Genomic DNA, 12073 nt, shown 5'->3' on the forward strand with positions numbered 1-12073 from the left:
ACAGTGAAGAGTACTGGTTCCAGAGTTAAGGGATTTGAATTCAAACCCACAGTCCCAAAGATACTTATTTACTGTACGATCTTAGACAAATCACTTAAACCTCTCTGTGCCTCAGAAAAATAAGGAGATTAGATAAAAATGACTTCTGAAGTCCCTTCTAACTCTAGGTCTATAATCATATGAACCTATATTTTCTTTTGTGACAGGGATATTATAATTAATCAATTGTCAACTACAATTAATCAGTTTTGGAAGATTCCAAAAACCAGACCTGAGACTTAGTCTATGGTCTCTGTTAAGATGACAACTGAAATCCTCCCATTATTGTATGAAACTGGGAAATATGGAGTGAATTTCAGACCACAGCACAATAATAATCATAGGATGTAGTACGTGGAACAATATAAAAAAATCCTTCATTTGAAGTTAGAAGACCATTATTCAGATAATGACTCTGAGACTGACAATTTGTGTGCAAGGAGCAAGTCTCTTAACCTCTCTAGCCTTGTTCTTCATCTATAAAAAGAGGATAGAATTAGATGGTGTCTACCAGGTACAGTGGCACTTGTCTGTGATCTCTGCAATCAGAGAAGTTTGGGAGTTCTGAGCTGCCCTGAACCAGGCCTTTTTAAGTGTCTGAGCTATGGTGTGGGGCACCACCAGGTTGCCAAGTAAAAGGCAAATTGGCCCAAATCCAATTTCCATGCCAGTCTGAGGGGGTTGGCTCCATGAGTGGTCCTTGAACTTCTAGTCTGGAAGAGATAAGGAGAGCTAGTCTTTTAAAAATGAAAAGTAAAGAAAAAAAATTGGTGAATAAAGTCTCTTCTAGCTCTAAATCTTCCATTCTTCAGTATAATCCAAAGAGTGCTAACCTGAATTCTATCATAAACTGAGACCCTGAAAAATTCAGGAGTTTTGTCTGTATTGCTAACTCATTTTCAGAATTAATTAAATACAGTTTACCTCTTATATCAAAAATTGAGATTTCATCAGGTTCCACACTCCTTCCATATAGATCACAATCCTTCCATATCTTAAAGAAGGTTTTCTAAGCTGATATGATCAAAACATTTCTTCACCTGGCAGCCAGCCTTCTGGTGAGATGTATGTCTCTCTGCTTATCTGGGTTGCTCCTATGTTGACAGATACCCAGTTTATCTCTGGACCCCATAATCAAAGTCTTTCCCTGTTGGCAGGAACTACCAAAGCTAGTTCTCCTCTAGTATAGCTTTGAGGACCCAGGGTCACTAATACTAGATTATTAGAATAGGACAGTTATGAATTTTACTGTATTTAGATATAGTAATTCTTTGAAATTGGTCATCTTTATGTGATAGCTCTTTATTTCCCAGAATATTTTGTTTGCCAAAAACATCCTATTCCTCAGCCATCCTCATTAATACCTGGTCTGTTAAAATGAATAAGTAAGTCATTTTGACTATTATAAATACCTAAATTATATATGAAGAAAGAGATTAGCTACATTCAGAGGAAGAATTGATAAATAGATGTGTAGAATGATGTATAAAATAATTTTACATACACACATATGTGTGTATGTATTTTTGTCTAATGGTAGCCATCTGGGGAAGAGGGAAAGAAAAAAAGGGAAAAATCTAAATGTAACTTTATTATATATTTAAAAGGAATAGCAAGTTGTATATAATAGATTTGTAGTTTCATATACAATAATCTTTTTTTTAGTATATGTTATAGAAATACTTGCTTTATTCTATAAATTAAAAATAAAAATTATATATACGTATGTGTATATGTAAATATACATATATATGTGTGTATATACATGTACATATGTATGTATACCATTAAAAATTAATTGGAAGGAATCTTAGTGATCCAGGTAATTTAATTGCCACATTTACAATGGAGAAAACTGAGACCCAGAGTTCATTGATCACAAAAGATCATGAAAGTCAAGGCAGAATGAAGGCTGCCACTAGATCTCTTGAGACCATGGATGATCAACGGTTCAATTTTCAATATGAACATTTACAATTCAGAAACTGGCAAATACTACATATTAGGACTTGATTTATTGTTTTATTGATTGTCTAGAATTAAGAAAGTGATAAAAATATTAATAATCTTAATTAAATTTTAAAATGTGTTTTGTATACATTTTGAGGGATTGGAGAATTGGTTGTTAAATATTTATCAGCAGATGGGCAGCTAGATATGGTGGATTGAGCTCTGATGTGGTGGAGTCAGGAGGACCTGAGTTCAAATCCAACCTCAGACATTTAACATTGGCTGGGTTACTCTGAGCAAGTCACTTAACCCTAATTGCCTCACAAAAAAAAAAGTGTGTGCATATATGTGTGTATGTGGAGGTGTGTCTTTGGGTATATATATTTATTTGTGTGTGTATATACATACACACACACATACATATATATTTCAATATAAATGCTTTCCTTTATATTTCTATGTATTTTATTTAATGTGTCTAAAAAAGGACTGAGAAGCAGTCATGGGTTTCACCAAACTGACACAGGAGTCCATTACATAAAAATGATTAATACCTCCTTCCTCAAAGGAAGTTCTTCCTCAGCTGGAAGAACATTCAAGATCCATCTCAGAATCCAAAGGACCATAGAAAGGATGCATATAGAAGAATTTAGGGTATTTTCGTTAACAGACGTAACCTTGTTTCTCTGTGTGATACATTATGAATGTGTACATTCTAAGACACACAGAGAGACACACAATAGAAAGGAAGTACACTCGGGCTTCAACCTGTTCTATCTGGGCTGCTCCCTCTGGAGTCACAGCAAGTTCTGAATTTCAGGTTAGTCTTTAGGCAACAAAGGTGGAAAGGGATTAGCTTTGAGTTTCTTATCCATCCCACAGGATATTAGCTGGCAAATGGCATATTTGTTATCAGTCCCACAGGATATTAGAAGGATGAATGGCAATATCATTGGTTAGAAACATTGAAATCTTCTGCAAGTGCTCCATTAAAATAAAATATGAAAGCAATCTAGGTAACTAGAATAGAATGCTGGACTTGGAGTCAGGAGGACCTGTGTTCAAATTCCTTCGCAGACATTCACTAGCTGTGTGACAGGTAAAATACTTTTCAAATTGTTAGTGATGGTGAAATTCATTATCGACGGGGTGTTAGCTCCTTAAGGGCAAAGACTTCCATTTTTACCTTTGTAACTCCAGTGACTGGTACCACACTTAAGAAATGATTGGGGGCAGCTCAGTGACAGAATGGACAGAGCACAGGCTCTAAAGTCAGGAGAACCTGATTTCAAATTCTGTGCTCAGACACTAGCTGTGTGAGCTGGGCAAATCACTTAACCTCAATTGCTTTCACACACACACACAAGAGAAGTGATTAATAGGATCATTGTTTTAGAGATGGAAGGGATTTTAAATATTAAGTAGTACTCCAACTTCCATATTTCACAAATGAGGAAAATGAAGCCCATAAAGGTTAATGACTTGTTCAAATTCAAAAATGTATTAAATGGCAAGCAGGATTTGAACTGAGCATTGTGGATTCCAAAGTCTATACTCTTTTCATTGTGCCTTGATATGTTATTATCTGTAATTTTCTTTCCCTATTATTTGTATTTGCCTTTCACCTCAAATCAGTCACACGATGGGTTTTGTTTTCTTCTTCAAATATGACCTTTATTCACAAGTTCTAATAAATGTCAAAATATTGGGTTGTATTGCTAAGCTGATATCTTTAGGAGCAGGACTGTCCCTTGTGTGCACAAAAGATCCCATGTCATATCATTATATAATCATATAAATGGGAATAACAACACCTGCCTCACAATCACTGTGAAGATAAAATAAGATAGTATTTGTAACATGCTTTACAAACCTTAAAGTACCCTATTAATACTAGCTGGCTATAATCAGAACTCATTGGCTTAAAAGACTCATGTTTATTTAACATAGTCCATATTTTATATCTAATTCTAATGAATAATTCATTATATCATCGTGATGTCCAAAATATATCCTGCAACTTGTATAAAGTAGAGGGGTTTCTTTATGTTTGCTTGCTTTTTTAAGTGGCAAAAGAGAATCTGTTTTGTAAACCAATATTCTTTTTTTTTTATTTTTATTTAATGATTACTTTATATTGACATTATCCCTTGCACTCGTTTCTTTTCCGATTTTTTTCCCTTCCCTCCCTCCACCCCCTCCCCTAGATGGCAAGCAGTCCTTTATATGTTGGATATGTTGCAGTATATCCTAGATACAATATATGTTTGCAGAACTGAACAGTTCTCTTGTTGTATAGGGAGAATTGGATTCAGAAGGTATAAATAACCCGGGAAGAAAAACAAAAATGCAGATAGTTCACATTCGTTTCCCAGTGTTCTTTCTTTGGGTGTAGCTGCTTTTGTCCGTCATTTATCAATTGAAACTCAGTTAGGTCTCTTTGTCAAAGAAATCCACTTCCATCAAAATATGTCCTCATACAATATCGTTGTCAAAGTGTATAATGATCTCCTGGTTCTGCTCGTAAACCAATATTCTTTTGAGCAATGGTCACAGAGTTCTTTGTCAAAAACAAGATTTGAATTCAGTTCTTCCTGTCTCCAAGTCCAGCATTCTATTTATTATGTGGTATGGCTGTTGAAACAAATCCCAAACAAAGAGACAGAAAAAACCCTAATGCAAACTTAGGCTGCCATAAGAAAGATGTTGTACAGCAAGATGATTCAGGCCAGTTCCAATGGTCTGGTGATGAAGAGAACCATCTGCACCCAAAGAGAGGACTCTGGGGACTGAATGTGGATCACAACATAATATTTTCAATTTTTTGGTTATTGTTTGCTTGCATTTTGTTTTATTTCCCATTTTCCCCTTTTTTGATCTTATTTTTCTTGTGCAACATAATAATTGTGAAAATATGTATAGAAGAATTGCAAATGTTTAACACATATTGGATTACTTGCCATCTAGGGGAGGGGATGGGACAAAGGGAAGGAGAAAAAACATTGGAACACAAGGTTTTGCAAGGGTGAATGTTGAAAATTTTCTATGCATATATTTTGAAAATAAAAAGCTTTAATTAAAAAAAAAAAAAAAGAGGGAAAAGAGGAAAAAACAAGAGAGATGTTACATCCAGGGCAATAATATTTCTATTTTACACTGCTGTGTTCACATCCTATCTGTAATACAGTGTTCAGTTTTGAATGCTGCATTTTAAGGAAGGTATAAGTAAGCTAGAAGCTGTCCATTAAAGGGAAGCAAAGGGAGACAAAAAGGTGAAATGAGGTGGTTCTGCTTGGCTCTAGCAGGTAGATTTGGGGGATCTAAAATTCCACCTACTGAAAAGAGAACATAAGGAAAGTTGTTTATGACATGGAATAATAGATGATTAAAAAAACATCAAATACATGTTTAATAACGAAAATGTAAGATTCAGTGAATTCGTGTTTTGTCTTTTCTCATTATAGCCCAGGGAGAGCTAGGTAACATGATGGATAGACTGCAGGGCGTCTTAAACTTTTTCCATTCATGATCTCTTTTTCACCCAAGAAATTTTTACATGACCCCAGATACATAAGTATATAAAATAGGTATAAAATATATTCATTGGTAATATATCATAATTTGTCAGCCCCCTTATTCAGTTACGAGACCCCTCATGGGGTCACAAGCCACAGTTTAAGAAGCTTCAAGATAGAGGAGCAGGCCTGGAGTGAGGAACCTAAGTTCAAATCTGGCTTCAGACACTCACTAGCTATATGACCCTACACTAGTCATTTTAATCCCATATGCCTGGTTTCTTCATCTGTAAAATGTGCTGGAGAAGAAAATGGCAACCTACTCTAGTATCTTTGCCAAGAAAACCCCAAACAGGGCTCATAAAGGGTCAGACACACCTGAGCAACAACAAAACTATGGCCCAAGAACATTTTGTGCCTCCTTCATCTAGGTTTATTTTCAGGTATCAAACTCTTATCTCATAGAACTTAGGTTTAGTTGTATTGAGGTTTCTAAAAAAAACTTGATTAAACTAAGCTACCTTTGTCCATGCCATGAAAAATGCTGTCCCTTGAGTTCCACCATCTTAACAACAGAATTATATCAACTACACAGCAAATTTGAGGGATCATATAAAAGTTTATGCCTGAGTCATCTAAAAAACAATGTCAACTTTCAAACAATTGATCCAGGAGCTGTATGTCACACTCTCACATCCCTTTTCCATCTCTTTTCTCTTGTCAGATTTTCATTTCAAATAAAGCGAGGAAAACATGGAACTAACCACTAAAAGGCTTTTAATTATTTTCTGGCATTGTCCCAGATAGAAGCACAAAACTAGGGTTTAGTTTTCTCACTTATGAAACAAATAATTTTTTTTTTTGCCTCAACAACCTGGTGATACAAGTAATACAAGTATTTTTATTCCTATTTTACAAAAGAAAGAACAAGAGAGTTTTAAATGATTGGCCTATTATCAGTGAGGAAACTGGGTGAGTAGAAGCAGGAGAGATCAGACTTCTAATCTGATTTCAGATACTTAAAAGTTGAATGACCCTACGAAAGTCACTTATTTGACTCAATTTCCTCATATGTAAAATGAGAATAAGAACAACTACTTCCCAAGGTTTGTGGGGATCAAATGAGATAATAATTGTAGTATTTAATACAATGGCTGGCATATGGTAAAAGTTATTATTATTGTGAGGATTTTAGAAAAGCAGGATTCACATCCAGGTTTTCTGACTAAAAATTCCACATTTTTCTCTTAGATACCATTGAATATGTGTTCCAAAGTCCTTACAATATACAGTGTCTGACTGTTCACCATCCTCTCCTTGATAGCATCCTCTCATCCTTTGGCTTTTTTCATAGTGCTCTCTTCTGATTCTCTCTCCCACCTCTGACCACTGTTTCATTCTCCTTTGCTGGTTCTCCTTGTTCTCTGAGTGTGGAAATTTCACAATTCTTTGTTCTCAATCCTGATTTCTTCTCTCTATATCCTTTTTCTCTTTTAACAATTTCTTCCACTCCTATAGATTCAATTATCACCTTTCTCTACATGACTTTAAAAATCTCTATCTCTGGCTTTATTCTTCCCAACCTTGACTTCCATTTCCAATTGTCTATTAAGTGTTCGGATGTCCTGCTAATATCTTGAATATAACATATCCAAATTGAAGCAATTATCTTCCTTGCCTCTACCCTTTCCATCTTACTTTTCTGTTTCTCTTAGTAGTTCTACAATCTTTCAAATCTTTCAGACTCAAAACCTCTTTGACTAGTTTTTGCTCTCTCTTAATTTCTACACTTCCAGATCAAATCAGTTGCCAAGAACTGTGAATACTGCCTCCAAACTCCCTTTTCCTATTCAACTTCTGGCCCTTATTATCTCTCTTCTAAATTCTTATTGTTGTAGTTGTTCAGTCCTGTCTGATTCTTTGGGACCCCATTTGGAGTTTTCTTGGCAAAGATACTGGAGTGATTTTGCCATTTCTTTCTCTAGCTCATTTTTGAGAAAAAGAATCTGAGGCAAATAGAATGATTTGCCCAGGTTCATACAGCTAATAAGTGTCTGAGGCCAAATTTGAACTTATGAAGCTGAATCTTCCTGATCCCAGTCCTCTATCCACTGAGAAACCTAGCAGTTTAATTCAACTATAAAATTTCTATTCTTTAAATGCTATGTCTTTCATGAAGAGTCTCTTTGCTCTTTCTGTCACTAGCTTCAGAATTGGCACTTCATGCATTATACCACCTCGCTGCCCATAATTTTTATAAGTTCTTCCTATTTGTTCTTTTCTTTTCTATTTTCTTAACTTTTTCCATCATTGACACTATCATCAAAGCAATTTTCTTAAATGGTAAGGTCTGATTACATTCATTTTCCTGCTCAAAAATCCCAGATGGTTCCCTGCTGTTAGTTGAATAAAATAGGAACAGCTTAGCCTAGCATTCAAGGCCCCTTCAAAGGCTGATTTAAATATACTTTTCCAATCTTACCTCATACAATTCTCCTTCACATATACTATAATCCAGATAAACTGATCTACCTCTGGTGGCCTTTATCTTATTTTGTCCTCTGTTGTTTCAGTACTTCTGCTCCTATAACTTCATCTGCTTCATCTGTTGAAATCTTTCTTTCTTTCTTTTTTTTTTTTGAAATCTTTCTTTTCCATACCCAGTTCACATGCTTCCTCCTCCATGAAAACTTCCTTGATCCTTCCACAACTACAAGTGATCCCTCCTGTGGATCAATTAGATCACTTCATTTGACTTCCCCTAATCCCTTAATCATATATTACTTTGTTTTATATTTTATTTGTTTACATGAGGAATTATACTGCAAATTATAAATTTTTTGAGGGAAAGATCTAGATAATCTTTCCTTCAGCACTTTCCATGCTGCCTTCCCTATAGAAAGCACTTTGTAAATATTTAGTCAAATTGAAATGAGTTGAATTTACAGTGACAAAACTAAAACATGGTTAAAATATGGATGAGGGGCATAATCAAGACTCTGACAACTGAGGTTTTAAAGCTTTGAAAAGTTGACTTGAGGTAAAAATGGAGAATAAAGGAGATTTTAAAGTGTGTTGTTTGTTTTGAGAATTCAATTATTGCACCATTCTTTAGGCTTGGTAAAAGTTCAATGCTCCACTTTCATTTGGCAACACAGAGCTACCAGGCTATATGGTTAATTTTCCTGCATCTTCTTCAGTGATTGTCAACTGAGCCCTTCAAAATATAAGGCCAAGAATTTTGGACATGGTGTACAATCCAAGAGGAAAGGGATTCAATGGAATTGATTCCAAGTATAAGGATTAGGAGGCCTCCTTTTATTATTGTAATAAATATGCATTGTATATTTCTTGTAATGAGTCAGGAAATGAAGTGTAGACCTTCCTTTCTCAAATTAAAATAATAATTGGTCTTGCATTACATTTATTATTTGGTATCAGAATAATTAGCAAAGTAGTGCAGATAATGAATGAAGAGATTAAATTATTCAGCACATTTTAGCATTTGGTGATGTTATTTGTCACAAATAAGTGCCACTATAGCAGAAAGAACAGAAAAAATTAATTTTCCTTTGACTTAGTGGGGACTTTTTTCTCCCCAAAGACTATGGCAGAGTCAGGAGATATAATCTATAAAGCCAAGAACACAGAACTCAAAGCCTAGTTACATTACCCTGGCTGACCAGTCCATTTTAGTGAGCAACATTTCTTTCAACTTATTCTTACAAACTCCTTATGGGAGAAGAGGTCCTGGAGCCAAAGAGACTCTGTATGAATATGCTGCTTCAGACATATTATTACCATGTGGTCCTTGGAGAAGTCACCTTAATTTATTCCAGTTTTCTCTTCTACTTTCTTTCAGCCTTAGTTTTCTCTTTTATAAAATGGAAGTAATAATAGTGCCTACCTCATGAGGCTGCTGTAAGAATCAAATGAGATAATGAAGCCCTGTGAAAGCTAAAAGTACAAAGTAAATGCAAGTTGTTGTAAACAAATGCCTCAGTCAGCCAATAAGAATCTAAAATGCCTACTCTGTACCAGGCACTGTACTAAGTATACAAAAAGTGACAAAAGACATTTTCTACACTCAAGGAGCTGACAATCTAAACAGGGAGATAACAAATGTACATAATTTTATATAAACATATAGACAGACAGACAGAGACAGAGACAAAGAGAAACAGAGAGAGACAGACACACACATATACAGAGAGACAGACAGATTGAAAGAGAAAGACACTGAAAGAGAGAGAGAGAAAGAGAGAGGGGGGAAGGAGAGAGGGAAGGAAGGAGAGAGAGAGAGAATAAATAGAGAAAAGGCACTGGAATTAAGAGGAGTTGGAAGGACTTCCTGTACATGATAGGATTTTAGTTCAGACTTGAAGGAAGCCAGAGAAGACAAAAAGCAGAGAGAAGAAGAGCATTCCAGGGATGGGGAACAGTCAGAGAAAAGGCCTAGAGCCAAGAAATGGAGTGTCTTGTTCATGAAACAGCCAGGAGGATGATGTTATTAAATCAAAGAGTATGTGAATTTGGGGACTAAGGAGAAAGAAGATTGGAAAGGTAGGAAAGAACTTTAAATGCCAGAGGATTTTTCATTTTTTCTTGGTGGCAATAAGAAGCCACTGGAGCTTATTGAGTAGAGGGATTGTTGAGGTTGGACCCCAAAAGTTTGTGGTCCCAGACTGGTGTTGCAAGTTATCTCAAAAGAATTTGTAGCTTGAACCCATCTCCTAGTCAAGGGGCAAAATTTTATTGCAATAGTAATTACAATGCCATTATAAAAAGCAGGCTTGAATTGTAAGAGAATGCAACAGAGAAATAGAAGCAAAGGAGATATTTTTATACAGCTTTCAATCACAGATAAGCTAAATCTATGGCTCATAGGTAGGAAGAGGTGGCCTCTGGAAAGAATGGTTCTCAGTTGACCAGATTATTACTGTCCAGATTACCATTCATCAATGAATTGAGTAGTGGTCTTATTCACTATTGTCTCAGGATTTTGATCTGTGAGAGTTTCCTGAAGCCAGAAGCTAACTGAGTAAGGAGTGGTCAGAATCAGACAGATTGGGTAGGGGAGTTTCCTGAGGCAGATTCCAAAACTGGAAGACTTAGGACTACTGACTTAGTGCTAGAACAGAAGCCTTCTAAGGTCAGGGAACCCCCAAATCATATTACATAGGATGACATGATCAGGAAAACCACACTGGTAGCTGAATAGGGAATGGAGTGAGTGAGGAGAGACTTGAAGCTGTCAGACCCGCTAGCAAGCTGTTGTGATGGTCCAGATGTGAGGTGATAAGGTGTAGAATGATAGTGGTTGCACAGGAGAGAAGGGGACAAATTCCAAAGATTTTGAAAAGGTGAAATCAACAACCCTTGGCAACAGCTTGAATGTGGAGGGATGAAAAATGATTCATTGTTTTGCAGTTCAGAAGGGACCCCAAAAGATTGGGGGTCACAGACTGGTGTTGTGAGGTATCACAAAAGAATTCTCAGGTTTGAACCTATATCCAAGTCAAGGGGCAAAGATAATTGTAATTGTAATGCCAACTGAGCGGGCTAAGTTCCAAAAGAATTTAGCAAAGAACTAAAATGAAGAAGTTAGATTTACAGGACAAAGTTAGACCAGAGCTTCATATTATTCATTTGCTCATTTTATGGCTTATAGGTAGGTTTGAGGGGTAGCCTACTCACTATTGTCTCAGGAACTTGGTTATCACTGACCAACAAATTATCTATCTGACAGTCAGCAATGTTTGTAGGACTTTTCTAAGTCAGAAGATTTTAGAATCATTGACAGATAGATTGTTAGAACAATGGCACTCTAGGATTGAGGGCCTTCAGGATCTCTGATTCTAAGCCAGAAGACTTTAGAATCATTGACAGATTGTTAAAACAGAGGCACTCTAAGGTCCGGGAACCTCCATACTGCTATGTTCCTCCTAGAAGCTGTACCCCATCACACAGTAGTAGGTTGTGTGCCTATGAGACTAGGGTCACGGAGTTTCCTCTATAGTAACAAGGAAAGTGAGGTAGGATTGGGGTTTAGGAAGAAAGATTATGATTTTCACTTTAGAAATATTGAATTTAAAATATCAGCTGGTCATTCAATTTGAGATGTGTGAAAAGCTATTGGAGATACAAAAGGGTAGATTTGAGAATGATCATTATAAAGATGGTAATCAAATCCTTGGTAGCTAAAGAGATCACCAAGTAAAATGATATAGAGGGAAAAAAGTTGTTTGTTCTTAGTTCTGAAAGAGGACTACGACATCAGGGAGGTGATACCATAACATGCAAGTGAATTGCATTTGAGTGAGGGAGGATTATGCAAGGTTACCTGCCTCACTTTCCCCTTCCACAACCATTTGGGTCCAGTGGCCAGATATAGATCGGAACAACTAGAAATGGCCCTGGATGAAATGAGAAACTTTGGCCTTTTTAAGCTAAGGTTTTCAACAGATCTCAGTTTGACTGAGGCTGCACCTGTTCAGTGATTAAGGCTAGGTAGAATTTGAGAAAAAGAATCTCCTCTTTCACCTAGTCCAAAGAAATATAAATAAATA

At 36.1% G+C, this 12073-nt stretch overlaps 1 protein-coding gene across 1 annotated transcript in view; it reads left to right on the forward strand.

Moving 5' to 3' along the window:
• STK32A (serine/threonine kinase 32A) overlaps positions 1-12073 on the forward strand; it is a 140462-nt gene that overhangs the window by 5791 nt on the left and 122598 nt on the right. The gene's annotated exons all lie outside the window — the stretch shown is intronic.

The sequence above is a fragment of the Antechinus flavipes genome, chromosome 2 (genome assembly GCF_016432865.1).
Source record: "Antechinus flavipes isolate AdamAnt ecotype Samford, QLD, Australia chromosome 2, AdamAnt_v2, whole genome shotgun sequence".
NCBI classification, from domain to species: domain Eukaryota; kingdom Metazoa; phylum Chordata; class Mammalia; order Dasyuromorphia; family Dasyuridae; genus Antechinus; species Antechinus flavipes.